At 42.7% G+C, this 24,845-nt stretch overlaps 1 long non-coding RNA gene across 1 annotated transcript; it reads left to right on the forward strand.

The window, feature by feature from the left end:
* Nucleotides 1–20,090: 20,090 nt before the first annotated feature.
* On the forward strand, nucleotides 20,091–23,268 carry LOC119620583 (uncharacterized). Its single transcript, XR_005237077.2, has 3 exons — nucleotides 20,091–20,474; nucleotides 20,649–20,725; nucleotides 22,562–23,268. It is a non-coding gene; the product is annotated as an uncharacterized lncRNA (long non-coding RNA).
* The last annotated feature ends 1,577 nt before the right edge of the window (nucleotides 23,269–24,845 follow it).

Below are 24,845 nucleotides of genomic sequence, written 5' to 3' on the forward strand. Positions count from 1 at the left end.
AAAAACAAACACCAGTGGTTACATTTGGTTTCAACATTTTTGTTTTATTTTCTGTAATGGTTGACTTTCCTCAATGAGTGATTTCCATTTCTCCAGGATGCGTAACACTTACCTCTGAAGGTGTGATCTCCCAACACTTCATTCCCTGGATAGGTTTCTTTTTAACAAGCTAAAACAGACATAACTAGGGCACTGTTTCAGGCTGAGATGACAAATGTGGAACTGAAGAATATTGAAAGTCCTTCAAAAATTGGTTTGGTAAAAGACAGTGCTATATAATGAAACCAAACGCACAGATCGGAATTTTAAAAGAAATCCTAGTGTGAAGATAAAAGGACATGAAAGATAATAAATGTTGAAATGATACACCACCTAATGGTATCCTGTCAAGGAAGAAAGATAATATGATAACTTACAGAGCATCCCTGAGTCTCTATAGGTACTTGACCTATAGTTTGCAGGGAAACAATCTTTTTGTTTCATCTGGCTCATATTAAAAATAGGAAAAATAAAACCAGCATTTTTTTCCCCTCCACTCTCACACAGATGGTGAAAAAATCCATGCAATTTTTAACTGTCTGAAATTCTTTAAAGCAATATAAGACAGAAAGAATTATTAAATCACTTTTCCATTTCATATAATGAAAAACTGCACTACCACAGAGGGGCTGGGACCATCAATTCTGGAGCAAGTGGGAGCTCCAATTGGTCCTGCAGGCAATCAATCACCTGGCGGTCCTGGGACCCTGTCTGAGAAGCCATCTTGCTGTAGGAAAAAGAAATTTAGAAAAATATAAGACTAAAGTCAAACTGTTCATTAGCATTTATATAATTCAATTTTGAGATTTTCTTAGTATATAATTTACATACATGACATACATGTGGATGTTTGGAGATATATCCACATACATTTACCCATTTATTCTTCTATTTATTAATTTGTTTATTTGCTCATTAAAAACAAATACTAAGTGATTAGGCATCAGGGGTCTAAAGACATACAAGGCTTGGGCCCTCTCCTTAAACTCAAAATCCACTGAGGCAAAGATGGGCAAATAAATGACTATAATGTATCCTGATAAATGTGTAATCATTGTTATATATATTTGACCATTTCCAGGCACTCTGGGGCCAAATTCAGAGACTGTTAGTCGACCAGGATTTGTCTTACCTCTTCCGTTAACTTAGGATTTGAGGGAGTGACAAGCTCTTTTATTTTTTATTTACTTCTGCATTTGGACTTGCCTCTAATACCAAGGATATTTGATGGCACTTATGGTACCAAATCTTCAATATTTGAGTGGATCTGGATAAGAGAAGCATTTTGCTTTTTGGGGGAGAACGTGGCTAGAAAGACTTACCGAGAGCAATGGGTCATCACAGCCTGTAGATTCGTTGAGTCCCTTGCTACCAGTCTCTAGGTGCAGCAGGCACTCCCTGCTGACAAGGTTCCTCTTTCTAGGATTGATATCTGGTTGGGGAAACTGGATGGGTATCTATAACTACCTACCCACATATAAATCATCACTTTATAGTGTCTCAGTTTCCCCATAAATAAAATGGAGTTGATGCTAATGGGGAGTCAGTGGGAAACAAAGAACAGTGTCTGGCACGTAGTAAGACTGTGAAAGTGTTAGCCATCACTATAGATATTGCTATCCAAACCTGACTTGTGGGAGCTGAACATGCTAATAAAGGCACAACCAGAAAAAGGAAACCAGATTTATGTTTCTTTTTACTTTTTAAATTTCTATTATTTTTTAATTCGAGGCGAAGTCCTGCTCTGTCATCCAGGCTGGAGTACACTGGTGCAATCTCAACTCACTGCAACCTCCGCCTCCCAGGTTCAAGCAATTATTCTGCCTCAGCCTCCTGAGTAGCTGGGACTATAGGCTTGCACCACCATGCCCGGCTAATTTTTTTGTGCTTTTGTAGAGATGGGGTTTTGCCATGTTGCCCAGGCTGGTCTTGAACTCCTGAGCTCAGGCAGTTCGCCCTCCTCGGCCTCCCAAAGTGCTGGGATGAATAGGTGTGAGCCACCGCACCCGGCCAGCAATGGAGATTTCTATCAGGCCTCCTTTCACGTGCACAGGCCTTGATGCCCTCTGTGTCTTCTATTGGAATTCGTGTTTCCCAGGACGGGAGTGATTTTGCTCTTGTCTCTTACTGAGCTCCCTGAAGGTGGAGCCTGAACCAGAAGCCTAACTCTTCCTTAATCTTATAGTTAAGAAACAGTAACTAGAAGGAGGTTGCTGACTGGTTATCCTTCCTGTGGGAAGGATAGGGTTGGAGTTCAAACATGAGGAAGATTCTTTAGCAAAAGGTGATATGAGGAGGTTAAATCAAGGTAGGCTTAGGGGGAAAGTTCAGAATAGCGAAGAAGTCTGTGGCTTGGCATGGCATGGCAGCATGTGTTCAGGGGGCAGGAGCATGGATTAGATGAATCCTCAGTGTCTCCTTTTCAAGCTTTCCTATGGAGCTTTCCTCCCTATTGTGGCAGATGGTGCTATGAAATTTTTGCTAGAGGGAGGTTATGTATTTTTTCTCCCCCGGCTTCCTTGACACAGACCCACATGAAAGCTGTATCAACAAACAGAAAAGTAGCATTTTCTGCTTAAAGAATTTGGAGCCATTTCTGCACTCTAGGTTAGGGTGAGGTGGAGGAGTGTGCTGCAGAAGGGTGTTCTTGGCAAAGGGAAGACTTCTATTTTGTTTGGGAAAATGACCATTGGGGGGATGCTAGGTGATAGCAGGGTTAGTCCCTGAGCTTTTTCTAGAATAACAAGAGTTACAGTGATAAAGAAATGCATTATTCTGCATGCTAGTCATAGGGTAGCCTGCTCGAGCAGACTGTTTTCTGAATTTGCAGTGATTTTAGGGCTTCTCTTATAGATCAGGAGCCTAGATTTTGTGATTCTGGAACTGACAAGAGAAAAGGGGAGAAAAGACGTGTGATTGGGAACAGATTCCGCAACATGAAGGCATGGCATGAGAAGCTAAGAAGAGAGAGACAGGCTGCAGGATTCCTTGTGGAAATGCATGGGATGGGAAACTTTAGCGACAGAGCTGCCATGTCTCCTCTTAACACCCAGGCCTGCAGGAAAGTGGTGTTAAATGAGAGGGACTCTTAAGGTTGAAGAGGTTGAAGAACCATGCTGTTAAGTGGAGACTTAGGTCCTTTATTTGGTTATTAAAGAGAAGGGTATTTCAGAGGATTGACAGCCTACTGGACACTTGGGTATATGGGGCTAGACCACTGCTAAAATGGTCTGAGCCATCTAGTTCTTTACGTAGAGAGGAAGGCAGGCACCCAGGAAGCTGTGCCAGAGCCTAGCTTGGTGGGAAACAGTGTCCACCACATGATGGGGCCCCATGCATCAGGGTTGTTAACTTGGTAGCCTGCTTTCCAGGGTAGTGGTGGTGGGGATATTTCTTAGAAATCACACTGTGTTCCGGAAGAGACCTCAAGGGCAGATATCTCACCAGACCCTCTTTTTGGGAAGTTAATCACCCTAAGGGGATCCTAGGAAGGCATAAATGATGCTCCTTCCTCTCAAATGAACACTTACATCTGAAATGCTAACCACTGGTTAATTCAAAAGTGTCTTATTCATCCTTTCAACACATATGTGATGAACACCTACTATGTGCCAGACATTGGGGGTGCAAGACACCATCATTCTCCTTGAGGAGCTCCTGTCTAGCTGGTAATGATATGGGGGAGGGTCTGATGCTGCCCCAGAAGGTCTAAACTGTAACTGGAAGAAGGCTAGGAGAGATGGGGGCACAGTGGGAGGTGCAGGGGCTGGGGTCAGGGAAGGCTTATTGAATCTCCAAGGAGGGTAGGAGAGAGCCAGCTGGGGAGTGTGTAGCCCTCATTGGATGCAAGAAAAAGGAAAGAATGTGGGGATGAAGAGGAAGTCCTAGCCCAGCAAGCTCCCTGTGCAAAGGCAAGAAAGGAGGCAGGCTGGATGGGTCCCTACAAGGGCCAATTCTCATCCAGATTTTCTTGAGCTCCCCAGTCTCTTTCTCAGGAACTCCTCACCACCAGCCTGGCCTACTGTGAAATGCATGTGCCGTCTCTGGCTGCCTCTATCTGGCATGTGGAGCTCAGGGGGACAAATAATATCAAGAGCCAGGGCTGTGCTGGAGAGATCTGGAGAAGCCCTGCACATGGCCGGTGTTCAGACTCTACGGCAGGGCAGCTTTCTGTGCCTATTGTCCCGGGGTGCTGAGGAGTCACTAATCCGCAACAATTGTGTGGGCTTCACACCTGCCTACAGCTCTGCCACTGTTGCAGTGTAATTGTGTTCTCGGGGCCTCAGAGCGCCCAAGACACAGGTAGGAGCAGAATATTTCTGCCTTTGCTTGCAGAGAAAGATAATAACCCAAAGGAGGGGATTTCACAGCTCTTTGAATTGAGTTACATGTTTCCTCTGGTTATTTTTTCTTAGTTTCCTAATATAACCCATTTGCTATTGAGTAAATATCGATCCTGTTGCAGTCAGCATTAGTGGCAGAAGATGCCAAAAAATAATCAGCCAGCTAATCTGGTTTGCTTTCCAGGATGAAGGTGAATGTGGTATGGTCCTTGTTAGGATGGGGGTGATGTCCACACTACAGACAATTCAATCAACGCATCTGTAATGACTAAGTTCATTTCAACCCCTTTTTAAATAGACACATTCTCCCTGAATGATACTAGTTTTTGAGTGGTGCTAAATCAGTCTGTTGTTTAAATCTACATCCTGGTAGCAGAAAGTAGGAGCTTGTTCCCCTTCTGTTTTTTATTTTTATTATTTTTATTTTTTTAAGGTATGAGGGCTGGCTGCAAATGGAATTGCAAGATTATTTGGTGATGCAATAAAATCCTCACTAGTTAAAATACCACTAATGTTGAAGTACTGGTAATTTTGACCAAAGCTGAGCTCTATCTACACAAAGGAGAATTTACTAAATAAATTAATTATACAATCAAGTTGACAAGGGTTCTGAGCCTGTTACTTTCAAGTTCTTCAATCAGTGTAATGATGATTTATATGTCATTTTCCAGAATCATGGGACCTAAGGTCTTTAGGTATGACCAGTCCCCCTTAAGTCTCTACATTTCCTCCAAATGCCCACCCTGTCTTGGATACTCCAGGGAGGGAAGCACACTATCCTCAAGGCAGTCGACTATTTGGATAGCTCCAACAGGAAGTACTTCCCTCGCAGAGCCAAAATTGTTTCCTTACTTTTAGCGGTGGGTCATACAAAACAAGCCTAATTATTCTTCTAGATATTCATAGGCATAAATATTTGAGTGCTTTTATCTGCACTAACAATCCAGGATCTCAGAATCTCAAGGAAAAGATCGTAAAAGTCAATAATTACAACCCCTTCCTTCCCTTTCCCAACTCCAAGCTAATGCCTAAATTGCTGCTTTCACGTCCCATCCAATATTCCTGTAGCCTGTGGTTTCAAGCAGTGTTGAAGAACTCACTACCAAATGGTGTTTCTTCAAAGGTTTCTCTGACTTAGACAAGCCTTTAGTGTAGATGGATCCTCCCCTGAATTTATTAGAATTAGAGAGGTAGAATATGACTGATTGGGAGGTGAAAGGATAAAAATCAGTTCTAGAATGTTCTATGGTGGTGTTTGCCATACAAGGCTGAACGTCCTTGAGGATTCCCTGGAGGAGAATGTGTCTGAAGACATAAATAAATAAACCTGTAACAACTAGATGGAGCTATCTATCAGATCCTTGTTAATCCAGGAAGGCAGGGCTAACACCCTCACTACTGTTTGGGGCAATTGCTATGGGCTTTCCCTTCAGCCCATCTCATCCCAACCTCTTTCTCCCATCCACTTGGCCAACAAATTTCACCAAATCTCAATTTCTCCCATTCCAAGTTGCCAATTTTTGTCTCTGAAGTTGACTTTGCTTCTTGCCTTTGATGCTATGCATCTCTTGGTCCTTGATCCCTGAATGTGGCCTACCCATTCCTCCCACTCCAGCACCTCCTGTTATTTTAGCTGGGGTCTCCCTGCTCTAGCTGTACACCCTCAAACCAAGGAGGTAGTGTCCAGCTGGGGCGGAGCCTGGCTCCCTGTGAAAGGACGGATTTGAGCAGTCACACACGTGTTCCCATGGTCTGTTGCCCACATAGGAGTGCAGGAGGGCACTTAAGGCCTCAGTCTTAACACTGGCAGGGAGTAGGTGTGTGTGCCAGGTGACCCCCTGAGGGTCCCTGCTGCTCCACACTTTCTATGGAAACCACTTTGTCCATCGGTCACTCAGGAATGCACCTTAGCAAAAAAACGGGATGGGGCAAGGCCCAGTCCAGCAGATGTGATTCAGAATGAGACCCTTTAGGATGTCTGCCTAAACGAGTGGAGTTTGACATTTGTACCATAGGCTAGATTTTTACCAATATACCTTCATGTCCATCATCTTAAAAACAGTCTCAAAAAGCGTATTGTTGCTGAATTGTTATCCACATTTTACAGAAGGGGAAATACAGGCTCCCAGAACTTAAAAAACCTTCGTGGGAGTATGCACGCATCATTAACGAAAAATAGGAAAAAGGAAGTTTCACGCATGTTTACTTCCATTGATATGTAGCATTATTTTCTAATTTACTCTTGATAAAATCACTGAGATTTATAGCCCAGTTTAGATGACTTGTGTCATCTTTAAGCTTTTCTATAGTCTGTTTATACCCTACCTTGTTTCAAAAATGTTTTGAAATGGTATCAAAATATAAAACAGTGCCTTCAAATGTACAAATAGAATAAAAAGATGAACATACAACATAAGGATATAAAATGTAGGTCAGTAAATGATTGTGGAGGTGATGGTGGTGGCGGTGATGACAATGGCTATTAAACAGTAAGCGAGGCAACTATAGCAAAGGAAAAATGAGTCAGGAAAATGATAGAGATAAGGGAGGAGGGTGAAAAGGCAAAAACTAGCATTAGAATGAAAACCAGTTAGAAAAGTTTTTTCTTGGCCTTTCATTGGAATGGAGGTATAAAGTAGGCTGGGTTCTCAGCAGCCCTGGCCAATGGAAACAGCTGTAAGTGTAGTGATGTCAGCTCATATTTACTGAATGCTTGCTATGTGCCAGAGGATACTGTAAGCATCTTAAATGAAGATCTCATTCAACCCTTAGAGCAACCCATGAGTTAGGCTTCTACTGCTATTCACACTTTACAGATGAAGAAATGGAGGCACAAAAAAGTTTACGTAACTTGCTCAGTATCCTATCAGTGGAAAGTGATGGAGCCAGGAGTCTGTCTCTAGCTGAGGCTCTTAAACATTGAGCTTTCAGGAACATGATGGAAAGTGAGTTGTCTACACAGGGATGACCAGCATGCAAGGCAGAGAGATTGTACTTGGTTTTTCTCTTGCATTATGAAGACTGCTATAAGGATATGATGTTAAGGGCAAACAATAGTCTGTAACCACAAGTTCAACCCATAAACTCTAATCTTTAAGTGCATGAGAAACAGTTTTTTATCTGTGGACCATTTCTGGATGCCCATTCCTTGTCAGGGCAAAGCTGCTGGTACGTGCAGAGCTGGGGTCTGGGTGTAGATAGCGGTAATAAGAATGTTGTCTGAGAAAAAGTTAGCTGCTTTCCGTTTTCACAAATTGACCAACTGGATGCCTTTTAAAAGAAGTTTTGATGTTGCTGCTGATGTTTGTGGTCTGAGCTGTCAGTCACTTCCCACATTACCTGCCAGCCACTCTCAGTCCCATTTTGGGGGGTGTCTGTGTACTATTTCGTGGCTTTGCCTTTCTTCTCCTACAAATGCTTCCTCTACCCCATCAGAGCCCGCTCTGCGACAGACCTGACACACTGACTTTCACGCATGCCTTTACGATTATCTCCCCTTCCTCCCCTCCCCTGCCTGGCCGTGAGAACAGATGGACCCGATGTCTATTTTTGCTCCTCCTCTTTTGCTTTTTGTAACTTTTGGTCTGTTGTTTTCACCAATAGAGTCTTTCATGTTTTCATTTGCTTTTTTCTTTTCTTTTAGAGGAAGGGCAGAAAAGGAGCTGTCTGCCTTGCTGTTCTCATCAGTGTTTCCCTCCAGGTCTTCTGCCTGGAGAAACAGTAGTTTCCAAGTACAAAGGGAGCTGGGGGCCTGGGACAAACTGAAGCTGTGTTGAGAGGGGGTTGAGTGTCTGTGGCTGGAGTTCAAACAAATGTCATTAGCTTAATCCTCTACCTCACAGTCATCATTACAAAATCATTTTGCCTCACTCAAAATGAGTGCCTGGTAGAAAACACGTCACTTCTCACCGTGGGGAAAGCAGGTAGATGCATTAATAATCAACGATTTCACAAAATGAATGTGTGCTGGCCTTTACACCAGAACCCAAGAAAATAGGAAATGTTCTCCTTTTCAATTTTTTTTTCTATAATGGAAGTAAAGCCATTGCCTCTTATAGGAGTTAATGGGAATGGCAAGATGAAGAACACATGGAAAATATGTTTGCACTTAGCAGGCTACAGGAGTGACAATTTTTTTTTTTCTTTACCATTGTTTATAGGAATGTCAATATTGAGGAATTTTTAGTATTATAAAAGGTTTAAGATTGTAAAATTGCTAATAAAGTTTTTATGTAGTAACAATGCCACTTGTAGAACTTGTATTGTAACCTCAAATCTAAGCTTTTCAGGGCAAATCGCCGCATTGGAGTGCCTAAAGAAGATTCCTAAAGCAAACATAGGCACCTTTTGTCAGAACCGATTACAGACTATTACTGCTAGCTTGGGAGTTTGCGGACGGGGAGTGAGGGAACCCAGTGCTCTGAACAAAGTCCAAGATAATGCTAATGTTAACAGTAACTAGTTAATCTTTGCATCTGCTGAGGTTCTAGATGTCAATTAACAATTTCAACACCACTGAGTAAAATTACATGTCTTACAGCAATTATTATCACAGTGAAGGTTAGAAGAACACCTGTCGAAATTTAATAATCACATAGCTTCTATTCTTACCAGGCTTTGCTATGAGCCACAACTTTCTGACTAATCACTGGTGATTGTGCCCATTGACTTACACTCAGATTTTAATTATAGCAGATGGCAACGAGCATATGAGAAATCATATTTCTACAAACCTGTCCATTTGCAAAAGGTCTTGTTCAAGTTCAGAGACATGCTTAATTCAGAATGTGCAAAGCAATAAAGCGAATTGTAAAATGACTTTTATTGAATTCAAAAATTGTGAGCTAAAAGCACTTGAGTCCATTTAAAAAGCAATTTTATTGAGTTAATGGTGAGTATAAAGAATTAAATCAATAAAGCCCCACTTGCCATTAAGTTCAAAAACAGTGAAAGCATTTTATTAACTGTGTTGTTTTAAATTCAACAATATATGTTCCCCTCGGTTGTTTTGTCCTCTCTCTTACATTTCTCTCCAACCTTAGGCCAATTTGCCAAGACTTTTTTTTTTTTTTTTAATCTGCCCCTGAATGTAGTCTTTAAAAGGGCAAGTATGTGTAAACAGATATGTATCTAATCTAAACCATGAGCAAAACTAACCTGGGGTAGGCCGTTTAACTACTCTGCTCAGTTTCATCATGTGTGAATCAGGGATAGCTGTATATACTTTACATGTGACATTTCTGGAGATGGGGTATGGCGACCCAGTCAGTGGGGTGAACCTGTAACAGCTTCCTATGCATTTATACATCTATTATAGAGAAATGAAAGTAAATCCCCCAGATGGTAAATATTAGGTTAGAACATGAAATTGCTGTTTTTGGAGGTCAAAAATTGCTGAATAACAGCAATTTTATATGATGCAAGCTAATGCTAGTATAGCACTCTGGAATTCATTCATTTATTCTCTCAGTTATTTAACAAATGAAGTGACTGCTCTGCCAGATGCTGAGGGCGCAGTGATAAACCAAGAATATCTGGAGCTTAAGATCTAAGAGTAAAAGGCAGCAGACAAATTGATGTTCAAATAAATAAATAATTCAAGTGTGAAAAACACTACCAGTGGAATTTTTTGGGGCAACAAAAGAATAATGGAGGAAACCAAGGCGGGCTCCTCGCAATCAATGCTGTGTGGACAGACACCTGCATTGGTGCAAGTCAAGGGAAGCATGTGGGGAGCACTGCAGAAGAGGCAAGAGCATGTGGGAAGGGCTGGGGGATGTCAGTGACTGTACATCTAACAGGTGGAGAAGGTCCTGGGGTTGGTGACTAATTCTTTCTTCCTGCTGCTGCAACTTTCCCCTGCGGTGGCTGTTTTAGTTTCTCGGCTTTGTACTTGGATGCCCTCTTTGCTCAGGCCCTGGGACTGAAACTCCAATGTGATGGCCTGGACAGCTTGGCTAGCCACCTCTGCCCCTGTGCTGCATGTAGCTCCCCATGGTGCCTTGGGCCAGCGATCCCCCATTGCTCTGACAGCCTTTATTCAGAGTCTAGACTCAGAGTCTCAAGATTCAGCCTGAAAGCAAGAGGGTGCTGGATGGCTAAGGCAGCCTGATCTGTGGAAGCATTACACTCAACCAGAACTTATCCCTAGGAGGGCACCGTAAGAACCTATCGAGAACAGCATGTTTTACAGGCTAATTACTTATGTGACAGGCACTAAGATATGTAATTTATTGATAAATTTATTACTCAATTGTGGTCCGTGGAGATAGGCATTACTATTGCCTCATTTTACAGATGTGGAAACTAAGCCTCAAGGAAGTTGAGTGACTTGCCCATGGCCTCATAATGGAGAGGTAGTAGGACAGGCAGTCTGATCCCAGAGACCCTGTCCTTAACCTCTCTGCCATGCTGGCCTCCCAATCCCACTCATGTCATAACTGAGCATGTTGCACAATTGACAGGCTGGTTTTCTTCAAGGAATACTATAGTGAAGCCATGCCCCTGCGAGCCAGAGGTTGGGTTTCCCATAGCTAATGCAGCCTCACTTGTGGAACTCATTTAAGTAACAGGTGCATTTTGAGACCAGAACTTGAACCCTGAAGCCTGCAGGTCCTAGCAGGTTGAGGGAACAAGCTCAGCTTCTGATTCTTGATACAAACTCCAAGTATCAAGAGATGTCTATACATCGTCCTGGGTGCTGTGGCTAAGATGGCTTTTGGGAGAGCTAAGCAGGAAGTCGTCCATTGCAGAACACACCTTTCAGCTCCATGCTGCTCAGTGGGATCTTAGTGGGGGCAGGCATTAGGAATGTTGTTTGCTCAGCTGGGGCCAGACTGGCAGAGCAGGAGGTCATTGTAATGGTGGCAGCAGGGACAGGCAAGGAGGGAATCCAGATAATGGTGAATTTCCAACTGCAGCCTCATCTCCACTGGGAGATTCTCCTTTCTGGGGCCAATCCACAGAATGATGTTTGGGGGCTGATACATTTCCTTGTCCCATTACAAGTGACAGCACGTATTTTACAATCCCACTGGCAGAATTCGCACGCTATGTTGTTTCCACTTCCTGGGGGCTTCCAAGCAGGAAAAGATGCCTGTAAAACTACTGGCACCAGGGGGGAAAAGAATGCCCTCCAAGTGCAATTGTCTCTCAAGTGTCCCGGTGGCTGGGAGGCCTGTTTCAGGCAGCAGGACTAAGGCACAGTCTGCAGAGGCAGTTTTGGATGTGGTCTCTCCTGGGATCCCCAGATCATGTATCGATTTCAGGGCCCTGTATGGGACAGCGGATGGAAAGGGGAGGCCTGACACGCTGTGAAATGCAATAAAACCGGTATGGTTTGGTTGAGGGCGCCCAGGCTTTGTGACACCCGCCTATCTGTTACACTGATGCTGTTACACAACTGTCTGGGAATTCATCTGTGTCCTCGTGTGTGCAATGATGCCAAACTACCCCAAAGTGGGTGGGCACAGGGAGGGAGGGATCAGACTGGTTCGTGTTCCCCTGCTTTGCTGTGTAGAACTCCCACACCCATCAAATGACATGCTGGCGGAAATCAGCAGCAGGAAGCTAGGCTGTCAATTTCAGTGACGCAGTTAGCCTGACCTTGGCAAAATCCAGGTCACTGGGGGTCTTCCTCTGCCTTTGTCACCCTCACAGAAAACTCAAGCAAATTTTAAAGCTCAGGAAAGGAAGTTCTCAAATATCCCTGGAAACTTCTTTCAGTACTTAAAACTTATGAGCAAACAGCCCAAATGTTCATTAACAGGTAAATGGATGAAGAAATTCTTGTCCAAATGACGGATTATGATGCAGTAATAGGAAGTAAGGAGCCACTGATAGATGAAACAACATGGATGAATCTTAGCAGCATGGTGCTAAGTGAAAGAAGCCACACTCAAAAGGCTATGCACCGTACAGTTCCATTTACTTGGTATTCTGGAAAAGGTAAAGTGAGAAAAATCACTCCCACTACAAGTGGCTTTTTAACCTCAGGAGTGTCTTGGGGGCCTCCGTGGGAGATGATGGTAAAGTAGCATTGGGTGGGATCTAAGCCTTTACTTCACTTGGAGCAGCTTCACTTTTGTCTGTTTTATGAATGAAGGTTTGGTTCCTTTGAAAAACTTGTTCTATACTTGAAAAAAGTGTGAATATGTTAAGTCAGATGAAACAATATTTGGAGTCACAGTGAGGCGATATTGTCTTCTTTGCTCCTTGCAGGGGCCAACTAGCTTGGGAACTCGTGAGGTGAGAGGATCTGATGAATTTTGTGATTTCATTCCCTAGAAAAATGAACATATGCACAGGAACTTACAATTCTGCATGCAGTTTCAGAGACAGTTGTGGACTGAAGTCTATCCTCAGAGTCCCCAAAAGCCCATAGATTTCCAGTTCGGTACCTTGGCCTTGGAGAGTAGGGACTGTATCCTTTCTTTCTTAAATATAGCCTCTTATCATTTAGTACAAGTGTATCAGTTATCTACAGTTATCTACTACTGTGTAACAAGTCACCCAAACACTTCATGACTCAAAACAACAATACTTTATCATTCTTCACAATTCTGTGTGTAGACTGGACTCAGTTGAGTGATGTTTCTATTCCATGTGGTGTTGGCCAGGATTACTCATATAATTACATTCAATGGGGAGCTTGCCTAGGTGCTCTGCTGGGGCTGAAATATCTGAGATTATCTCATCCAAATGTCTGAACACCTGGTGTTGACTGTCACCGGAAGTAGCTTAGTTCTCCATGTAGAGAGGACTATCTCTCTCCGTGTGGGTTCTCATGAATCAATAGTTTAGCCCAAGTGGTTGACTTGTAAGTGATGAACCAGAAGCTTCCAGGTCTCCTAAGGGCTAGACCCAGAACTGGCTGTATCACCTTCACCACGTTTTTCTGGTTAAATCAAGTTGCAGAGCCAGCACAGATTCAAAGAGAGAAGAGATAAACTCTGTGTCTGGATTGGAGGAGTGCTATGATGCATACTGGGATGGCAGGATTGCTGGTGGCCATCTTGGAAGACATTCTACCACCAGGCTCTTGTAAAATGCAAGATGACTCATCAGTATTAAGGGTAATCCTGTTGTACTACCCAGAGCAGTGAGCTCCTGGGACATCCCCTGTGCATTTCCACCTTTCTTTTCAAGAATCTATTTTCTAACGTATTTCTTCTTGTATGTTACCATGAAGATAATCAGGTGGTAGTTGTACCCCTGTTCCTCACAATTCATATTGTTCTGCCAATTTCCCAAGGACACATCCACATCACCTGCAAATTCTATCACATATGTGAGACTTTATTATACAGTTCATTCTGTGATTTTCTCTTGCCAGAAATATATGTCTGTTTTCTCTAGACAAACTGGAAGTTCTCCAAGAAAAGGAGCCACAGCTCCTACTTCAGGAAGCTGGTATGATTTTTAAATGGGAACAGCCATTTGTGTAACCTTGCTACAAGGGCAGCACCAGACCTTCATGGGTGCCCCATTTCTCTCTCAGATGAGAAGGTGGGCAGGCTGTGACTTCCCACCTCAGGTGTGGGAGGAGCTATCTCGCTATCTGAGGTGGAAGGAGCTATCTCGCTGTTGGCCAAGCTGTTCCCTGTGACTTCATAAGAAAACATTTCCCATAGGCTGGGGTCAGGTTTAGTGGAAGAAGGGTGCCACTGCAAACATTCCTGGGAAGCACTGACTCCACACTCACTCTGCACTGTTGAGTCTATAGTAGCTGCCCAAATGCTCTACTCAAGCTGGAGAGCCACTTCTGCGGCTTCCTGATGTTTTTGCTGCTTGCCTAGGACACTTCCTCCTCTCTCATTTTGTTGCCCCATCTTGGCTTATTCTTCAAAGTCCACCTCATGTAGCTCACAGTGGTCTTACTACCATCCAATATCCACAGGTTCTCAGGGACATGGTGTCACAGAGCCAGACAGCTGGAAAACATTTCTGAGCTTCTAGTCCAGTAGCTTCAAACCCCCTAAGGACTGGGGTCTAAGGAGGGGCCTCAGGAGCATGGTGATGATGGGTGGACCTCTGAGCCAAGCTCTATACTTTCCACTTCCATTTCCACTTGAAGGCTCTCGTGTGATCTGTTTAATCATGACCTTCCATGTAAAATGTTATGTGGTAATTATAAAAAAAGATTTCATGCTTAAATTTGAAAACCGTAGATTTAACCCAACTCTTTTTTTTTTTTTTTTTTTTTTAAATAAATAAGAATAACTGGTCTAAAGACTTGGAATGAGTGCCTGGCTTTAGATGAGTAGCCAGTGGTAGACTCAGATCTCAGGTCTCCCTATCTTTACTGACTACTATTAATTATTCTGAGATCATTTGAATGAGGGTAGGACCCATCCAGATAAAAGAATGAAAGTAAATGTCTCCATACGGCTTTACTTTGTCTTAAGAAATATTTTATTTGACTGGAATCCCACCCCTGCTTTGCTGGAATTGCCTGTGCTGCAGAATGATTATTGCAGGATTATTTTGTGCTGCAGTACTGTCTCTAGAGCCTGCTGGGAGCTTGTTTTGCTAGCTCAGCTGTTTCTCTGCTTGCCTTGCCTGGATGATGTCAGATGCGATGTTGTTTCCCTCAAGAGTCCCCCCTCCTGCCGCTCACTGCCTCCAAGTCTCTTTTGGTCCAGCTAGCGATGTCTTCATCTTCCCCCCTTTTCTCCTGTTCTCTCCACTTTTGATATCCTTGAGGTTGATAGTGTTTGTCAGGTCTGTCTTTAACTCTGGGGAAAGAGCTGGTGGAGCCATCTGTGGGTTTTGGAGAGCATCCCTGCTTGTAATTATTTTTCCTGGAGCCACCCTTGATGAGATGAAGGCCCATTGTTGCATTATTACCAGTTGTCACCTGGGCTTTCTCATCATAGAGTCTGTCTTGGTGGTGGGTGAGGAGGAGCAGCAGTAGCATGACGGGTCTCAGAAAAACAGTAGTTGTTGATTTCTTCACAGACAATTGGATGAAGAAGTTGGCTCCCAGGATGATGCTCAGTTTGGCCAGAGTTTCCCATGATGGGGGTAAGATTTTTGTAACTTCTCCCCATTCCAAATGTCAGGGAGATATCAGAAACTGGGTGAAAATAGAGAATGGGCACTTTCTCCACATGGACAGGATGTCCTTGCCCCAGAATAATGAACAAAGATGAAATCATCGTAATCCCTCTAAAGCTGTAGTAATTTGGGTTAATTACCTTGACAGACAATGAAAACTACCAAAAGGGTTAAATTAAATTAAATCCAATTCAATGACTGAAAGAGAGTTTGATGTTACAAGAGCACTAGACAAGGAGCTGAAAACCCAGCTCAAATTTTGTCATTCATTTATTGGATAACATTAGGTGGGATTCCTCCTCTCTATATGTCTACACTTCTTGACTTACAAAATGTGGCATTCTGAATAAATTCCATAAAGAGCCCTTTCCTTCTCAAGGTCTATCATTTGCATATTCGTCAAGCACCAGCTCTGAGCAGGGCAGTGTTTTGGGTCCTGCAAAGGCATATACTGTGTCATACTGTAGTGCACACTGTCAGTGTTTTTGTGAAGACCTGCTGTCGCATTCAGTTCAAACATAAATGGTTATGTATTAGGCTAACAAATCATTGCCAAAAGGAATTGGCTTTATGTGAATAGAATGTTAGTAATTAGAACATTAATTGTTTAAAATGTAAATGCTTGCTTATAAAGTGCTTAAAAGGACTACTTCTGCTAAATAGGTTGAGCAATCCTCTTGCAATTGCCTTTATCCTTTCCAGTTGTTTAGCTAGTGCTTTTTCATAGAATGTTCCTATAACTATTTATGATTTATGCTCTGTCTCCTCCAAAAAAGGATTTGAGGCAGCTTAACGGAGAAAACACATACAAACCATGGCAATTAAAATTTAAAAAAAGAAAAATAAAAGACAATAGAAAGTGATTATAAAAGAGTAGATAGGCTTTCTAAATACCTGGGATGAGTTAGTTTCTGTGCTTGATCCCCAGGTTGACTGTACTTCCTTTGCTCTCAAAACACAAAGGTAGCCAGGAGGATACAGAGTACAGGCATTCTATAAATACAACCAAATACTTACTATGTGCGTCATCCTATGAAAAACTGGGATTCCTTCCCTTAAAGAAAAGTGGAAAGATAACAGACAAATACTTGGGATGCTATGCAATTAATAACATTTTCAGTGGTCTCCTGATTATTTTAATTAAGTACTTCTACTAGAAAGTTTGGGAGTGTATCCTTCTTTTTTTTTTTTTTTTTTTTTGAGACGGAGTCTCGCTCTGTCGCCCAGGCTGAAGTGCAGTGGCCAGATCTCAGCTCACTGCAAGCTCAGCCTTCCGGGTTCACGCCATTCTCCTGCCTCAGCCTCCCGAGTAGCTGGGACTACAGACGCCCGCCACCTCGCCCGGCTAGTTTTTTGTATGTTTTAGTAGAGACGGGGTTTCACCGTGTTAGCCAGGATGGTCTCGATCTGCTGACCTCGTGATCCACCCGTCTCGGCCTCCCAAAGTGCTGGGATTACAGGCTTGAGCCACCGCGCCCAGCCGGGAGTGTATCCTTCTAATGTGTGTATTTATTTGTATATAAATGATATATTTGAACTACTATACTAAGATGTTATGTACATCATGAAACACACACAAAAGAAATGAATATGTTTGGGAAAAAAATAAACACAAATAGTTCTAATATTTTCTTCCCACCTTCCAGTGGTGTGATCTATTTACATGGAATGTTTATAAGCAGAACATTAGTTGTTTAAATGTTAAATAATTGAATGAATAAGTGCTAATAAAGTATTTAAAGAGGATATCTTCTAAGTGGGCAAGGCAATTCATCTGCAATTGCATTTTTCCATATACGATTTTTAGCAAATGTCTTAAAAAATAAACAATTTTAGATTTATAGCAAAGTTGCAAACATAGTACAAAGAGCTCTATAGATGACCTTCCCAGCTTCCCCTAATGCCAACCTCTAGCAAATGTCTTTTTAAATAGACTGCTGTCACCTTGAGCACACCCTGGGATATCTGCACCCTAGCCCTTTTTGGGGACAATTAAGGAACATTAACTTTGTTCCCTTATAATCTACTTTTTATATAAACATTTAACTAAAGTGTAATATGCATAGATCCAAATGCAAAAATCTCGAGTCCCTGAAGGCCAAGGGTAGATCCTTGGGAAGCATGCTCACAGAAGTACCCACTAAAGCCTTCAGTGGACTCTTTGCTCCTTGTGAACCACTGGTGGTGAGAACATAGCCCGGAAGGTGAAGCTCTAGCTCTCTTGTTCAAGGTGTAATTCCAGGATCTAGAAAAATGTCCTGGAGTGTAGAAAAGACACAGTAAATACTTGTTAACAGACTGAATGAGAAAAAAAGTTTTTCTAAACGTCATAGAAAGTGGAGAGAGACCGTAAATAATTATTTTCCTGTTACATATTCAAATGAAAAAACAGGGCTTTTTTAACCACAGAAAAGGAGTGGAAACCAAGGGAAATTTTGCCATGTTTAAAGAATTAAAATTAACGGCACCATACTTCCAACTTATTCCAGTGATTGTTTAGAGTTCTTTATAAATGGGTGCCCTAAGCGGGTGCCAACTGGCCCATATCTTACCCTGGGTTAGGTACCTATGTGACTAGTTTGTTATTTTTCTTCTTTCAGTGCTTAGCTCACATGGGAAGGACTCTTCTTGTCCACATGTCACTGGTGCCTGGGGTTCTGGCAGTCTCCCAGGAGAGAAATCAAGAGATATCACCAAACATAGCAGCAAAGGTCAGTTTAAGTTTTTCCCAGCTTGTGCACAAGGGAGCTAGCATTGAGAGAGGAAAAATGAGTGGGTTGCTCCCCAAGGGTAGTGTGTGTGTGGATTAGTTTTATAGGGTCTCTTCATAGGAAAAAAATGCTTCAGGGCATGTGTAGAAGAAAGTTTTCTAATGCTTGCACGGTGGCTCAACATGCTGCTTCATACATTGTGTGTAGCATTAGCACTGTAAATCTCCAGCCCTGGGTGTGAATTTTAGCATTAAAATGAGGAAGAGGTAACTTTAGGTTAGAATTGAAGTCTAACTGGAATGTGGCCTTCCAGAAAAGTCTCTAGCTGCCTGAAATAGGAGCTTACAGTTAACAGCTTCTTGGGTCTCTCGTTACTGATTGGCTGAGAGTTAGATAAAAGCTAGAGCTTGAGTGAAGGACTTTGATCCTTTTCCTCCAGATTATTTTAAAACAGGGAATCAACCAGCCTGCCTGTCTCACACATTGTTCTCTCTCTCTGAACTTACAGAATTTCCCATCTGTACCAACTGTCCCATAATTGCATTGTCTTCTATCACCTCTACAGAATCTTGCTTGTGTAGTGGGTAAGGCTGTGTTAACTTGGTTTCCTGTCTGCAATGCTTGTATCACTAACTAGATGTATAGACCTTGAATATAGGCCAGTGTCTTCCCATCTTGATGTCTTGCAGATATTATCACATGGTGATGTCAAGTTAAGATGCTAGAGTTTCCAACTGTCATGTATCCTGGAAAGGTGCCTCAGTGAGGCATCATTAGCTGGTCAATCACTCAGCAGACATGAATTGAGTGCCTACTGCCTGCAAGACACTGTTCACTGCCCTTGTCTGTGTTAGAAGGGGTAGTCAGGGAGGGCCTTTCTGATAAGTGGACCTGTGAGCCGAGACCTGAATGAAATAAGAGAATGGGGTATGAGAATAGCTGCAGAAGAGTAGTCAACGTAGCAAGAACAGCCAGTGCAAATGCCCTGGGGTGAGAAAGCCAGTGCTGGGCTATTAACACCTTCCCTTGACAACCTAAGAGAGCCCTTCTTCTCTTTGCACTTAGGAGTCCTCACCAACCCATAAAGGGAGTCCATTGGACAAGATTTCCAAGCTAACATTTTTGTGACTTTATGGAAACACTATTTTTTAATGGAGAAAACACATTTTTACTCCTGCAGCTGAGACACGCACTCCCCTCTCACATATTTCACGTCATTTTTTCCCCACTGCCTTCACTCACACATACTTCACTTGTCTTTGTTTTAGAACCATTCTAAGTGACATTTTGTGAATGTGTTTAACACAACCATGGAGTCAGGGTCATGCATTAACAACTGTCCAAGTAGCCTAGGTTGAATAATGCCAGTGGCACTTGCCACTCTCCCCTCTCCCCTCAACACATGCACTCCTGGGGGTCCTGAGATTGCTACATTAGAAGATTCTAATGTGGTCACTTCCCTGGGTGACCTATCTTCATCTTTTTCAAGATTGCCTGGGTATGTGCTAGACAGAGACACCCAGTGAAGTGACCTTTCCACTGAATCCTGGGATCTACCAGGTATCACTAAAAGTTTTTCACACTGGATTTTAGATCTCTTTATCTTCAGGCATGATTTTCTCTAATCTGGAATACTCTATTCGTTTGAATTACAAAGGGACATGTGGTTTTGGTTTGCTTACTCTTAGGTCATGAAATGATAATTTAGCAGTTAATGAGCAAAGAAAAAGACCTTCTTTTCATGGCCAGGAACTTTTTGGGAGCCTCCGTTTTTAACAGCAGTAACTTGCTCTACACTGACTCTGAGCTGGCCCCCATCCCTGAAGGTGTGGTCCTAATGGGATTAGGGAAACCAAGGCTGGCAGGGCTTCCTTGGGATGACTTCTCAGCACAAATGTCCTGCCTCCCTGGATCCAGCCCAGAGACCTGCCTTGGGATAGGACAAGAGTGAAAGGCGAACCAAAGACCATAAGCCACTTCTCTATGTTTCCTGCAAATGCTGGGGTGTCTATTATTCTGCATAGTGGGGTGCATTAAGCAAATTCTCCTTTTTCAGGGTGGCTGACGCTGAATTTCTGTTTATTTTTGTTTATGAATCTCTGTTAAACCAGGATCATATCCTCAACCCCCAAAGAGGAGCAGGCCACTTTTGCCATCACTCTCAGCCTCGTCACCAACCTGAGGCTTACCCGGTCATCCGGATCTTTCCTTCACCTTGCTCCTGGAGTGTAGAGATTCTATATTCTCTTTCATCTGACTCCCGACATCACTTCTCCATATCGACTGGGGGGCTGTTTTTCGGCTTGGATTTTTCTTTCTTAAGGTGAGTAGTTCTTAACCTTTCAGGACTCATGGATTCCTGGACCATCTCTCACCAAAATTGGCCATGTAAAATTTTACAATTTCATGGGGTATGAGGATTCCTCAAATCTTTTCTATGGCGTATGGATTCCAGGTTAAGCAGTCCTAAAATTGGTCTTGTTTTCTTTATTTACAGACCCTGTGGGACCAGAGAAAGAAGAAAATAGTCATGTAGGGGAGCTTGCTTCCTGACTTCCCGAGCTGATGTTGTTGGTATGAGTTTCTTGTTCCTGCTGTAGTACATTACTGACAAATGTGGTGGTTTCAAACAATGCAAGTTTACTGTCTTGTAGTTTGGGGGCTAGAGGTCCTAAAATCAAGGGGTCAGCAGGGCTGCGTTCCTTCTGGAGGCTCTAAGGGAGAACACTTTCCCTGCCTTTTCTGGCTACTGGAAGCTGCCAGCACTCCTTGGCTTTAGCCCCTTCCTCCACCCTCACAGACAGCAGTGCAACATCTTCAAACCTTTGTCCCTGAGCTCTGCTTCCTTTGTTACATCTCCTACTCAGACTCTGACTTTACTGCCTCCTTCTTTCCCTTAGAAGGGCTCTTTTGATTAAATGGATTTGTCAGGATGATTTCCCATCTCAAGAGCCTTAACTGAATCACATCTTCAAAGTTCCTTTTGCTATAAAAGGTTACAGATTCACAGGTTTCAGGGTTTAGAACATGGACTTCTTTGGGAGGCTGCTATTCTGTCTGCTGCACTATCCTTAAGCCTCACCTCCTAGGAACTCTCTATTTAGATCACTCAAAATTCACATCAAAAGAGGCTGAATCTCTTCCCCACTCAGGCCCCATTTTCTCCCTAAGGAATTCTTCTTGCCCTGGTTAATGACAGCCCCCCACTTCCTGCCCTCAGACATTCTCCTTCCCATGGGGGTGAAGGCCTTTGCCTGCCTTATAAGATAACTATAGAAAGACAAATGGTGAGGCCAACATCTGGTCAGCACAAACACACTCCTGGCAAATGCTGCATCTTTCCTATCATCAGCTAAGACCTCAGCAACAGGGGAACAAGAAAGGATTGGTTATTCTGTATTTACTTGTGTCAGCTCTCTCATTGGCAGAGACCATTTCTGGGGTTCCATCCAGGAAGAGGGGTTGGAGGACAATGCTAATATGACCATAAAATTCTTCTTCACATCACTGCAACTTTGTTTTCCCTGCACAACTTTAACTCTTCTTTCTACCTAATTCAGTGATCACAGAACCAGAGCTGCAACTGGATGCAAGGGCAGGGATAATCCCTAAGCAGGAAACTGTAACTGTACTTTTGAACTTTTATGTCAGAATTCCCAAACGCCTGATGGGGTAGACTGTGCCTTCAGCCCATCTGGCAAAATTGGTCTTGATGATGAATGCAGATATATTATCGTCTAGTGGTCAAGACAGTCCACTAGTTCTGTATGTGTGTAAACTCACCCTATTAAACGGAAGTGAATTGAGAGAGAAGCACCTGCTAGACCAGTATTGCTATCAGCAGTGTGTATCTGAACAGTGCCAAAACTAACAGCCCTTCTAGAGGTAGAAAAGTTTGGAAAAAAAACAATGGTAGGCTGGGTGCAGTGGCTCATGCCTGTAATCCCGGCACTTTGAGAGGCTGAAGTGGCAGGATCCCTTGAATCTAGGAGTTTGAGACTAGCCTGGGCAAGTCTCAGAGAGACCCCATCCTATTTTAAAAACAAAACAAAACAAAACAAAACAAAATGAAAAACAATGATAAATGGATAGAAGGAAGAATAGTAGCTAAGGGTAAATGAATGAACAGATGGGTTATGAAACAAGGGAATTCCAATGTTACAATGGTGCCTTTATAAAAATGATATTGTCTTTTAGCTTCATGCAAATGCCTGAAAGGATGAAGCCATGTATTGCAAAGACCACTCGTGTTTTTGGGAACCTGACAATGTTGAATGGAAACCTGCAAACCTGAGTGGGTGGCATTGCTCTGGGAGACATTTTGGTCATATAATGTGATCATGACCTGGACCAAATTGATAATGACTGAGTGAGATTTTAGTAATATGTATCTTTTGGCTTACTTTTCAGGTTACATCTGCAACCATACTTCAATATGGTGTAGCACTGGCATCATGGATAAGATTCAGTCCCCTTATGTGAATAAGTCTAATGACGGTACTGCTGTTGATGACCAAATATATCAGGAAATGAAGTGAAAGCCTCCTCAGGATATAATGCTGATGGAAAATGACTGGCCCTGAAGAAACACTAGATTTTGTTAATCATCATCTAATTGCTTTACTAAATAGTTCTGGCCAGGTACGGTGGCTCACACCTGTAATCTCAGCATGTTGGGAGGCTGATGTGGGAGGACCGCTTGAATCCAGGAGTTTGAGAGACCAGTCTGGGCAATATAGTGAGATCCTGTCTCTACAAAAACTGAAAAACTGAAAAATAAAATTAGCCAAGTGTGGTGGTGTGCACCTGTAATCCCAGCTACGTAGGAGGCTGAGGGGAGAGAATCACTTGAGCTTGAGCTCAGGAGATCAAGGCTACAGTGAGCTGTGATCACACCACTGCACTCCAGCCTGGGCAATAGAGATCCTGTCTCTAAAACCAAAACAAAACAATAGTTCTGCACAAGTGTATTATGAGATATAGATGGTAGTAGAACAAGTCATCATATCAGGACAAAAATATGAAAATGTATGCAATGACTTCCTAGACAGATAAGTTGTTCCTTTTTTAAAATTTAACTTTAATTGAAAATAAAAATTTTATATATTTGTTGTGAACAACAGGATGTTTTGAAATATGTATACATTGTGGAATGGCTCAATTGCATTAATTAACATATGTGTTATCTCACATAGTATGATGCTTTTGTAGCAAGAACACTTAAAATCTACTCTTGGGCAGGTGAGGTGGGTCATGCCTATAATCCCACCAATTTGGGAGGCTGAGGTGGGTGGATCACCAGAGGTCAGGAGTCCAAGACCAGCCTGACCAACATGGTAAAACCCCATCTCTACTAAATACAAAAAATTAGCCAGGCGTGGTGGTGCGTGCCTGTAATCCCAACTACTTGGGAGGCTGAGGCAGGAGAATTGTTTGAATCTGGGAGGCGGAGTTGCAATGAGCTGAAATTGTACCACTGCACTCCAACCTTGACAACAAGAGTGAAAACTCCACTTCAAAAAAAAAAAAAAAAAATGCATGCTCAGTGATTTTCAAAATACAATGTATTGTCATTAATGATAGTCATAATATTATATAATAGACCTTTTGATGTCCTTCCTCTTACCTAGTTAAAGTCATTTCTTTAAATCTATCCCTCCTTCACACTGGGGCCTCCAAATGTTAGGCATGTTCATACTGACATGACTCCTGTATCTGTGATATAAATGCTATAACAAACGCAGACAGTAAAACAGATATGATTATTTTTCCACAAGAGAGTCTTGGCTAAAGTGGGGACTTTGGGCTATGTAGTATCAATTTGATGTCCAGAAAGGCTGGAGACTGAAGGTCAGTACCTGATAGTCACATAATCAACCATATCTTCATGACCAAATCCAAATAAAAGCTCTGAACACTAAGACACAGGTGCACTTCCCCAGTTGGTAGCTCTTGGTGTGTATTGTCACACAGTTCTCAGGAGTAGCCTGGCTATTCATGGCTCCACTGGGAGAGAACAACTCTGCATGTGGAACTCTCCTGGACTCTGCCCCATGTGTTCATCCCTTGGTTGACTTTAATTTGCATTCTTTCACCATATCAACTGTAACTTTAAGTGTACAGTTTTCAGTGAATTCTGTGGGTCCTTCTAATGAATGATCCAAGTCTTGGGAACCTCAGAACTTGAAGTTGGTGTCAAAGGTGAGGATGGGTTTGGGGACTCCCTAACTTATAGGTGCAATCCAATTTTCCCCTCTTTGAAATTTACCCATCCTGAATGCCACTGCTCTGGTCCTGCTCTCAGCTAGAGCTAAGTTAATAGCTGACAGACTCCCCTTTGTTCCAGGCCAGTTACTGAAACTTCACAAAGGCCTTAGTGACTTCAATCCAAGGGAGGGACTGAGGGTAGGGCTATTGGTCTATGCTTGGCCATGAGAGAAGCAGCACAGAAGAGGCTTTATGTGATGATGGGTAGATAGTTGTCAATTTCACCCAAGGTAGGCTGGCCTTCAGCACCCTGACTGTAGGGCAAAAGCATTATCTATGCCCCTTGTTTGGTTGGATTACCCCCAAAAACACTTTTGCTTATTAAATAAAACAAATTGACCCATTTAATGATAAAATGGACTGTTGAGTGGTGCTACTACATCAGTAGTATCAGTATGAACATGCCTAACATTTGCAGGTCCCAGTG

Source organism: Chlorocebus sabaeus, chromosome 10, assembly GCF_047675955.1.
Source record: "Chlorocebus sabaeus isolate Y175 chromosome 10, mChlSab1.0.hap1, whole genome shotgun sequence".
Lineage (NCBI taxonomy): Eukaryota > Metazoa > Chordata > Mammalia > Primates > Cercopithecidae > Chlorocebus > Chlorocebus sabaeus.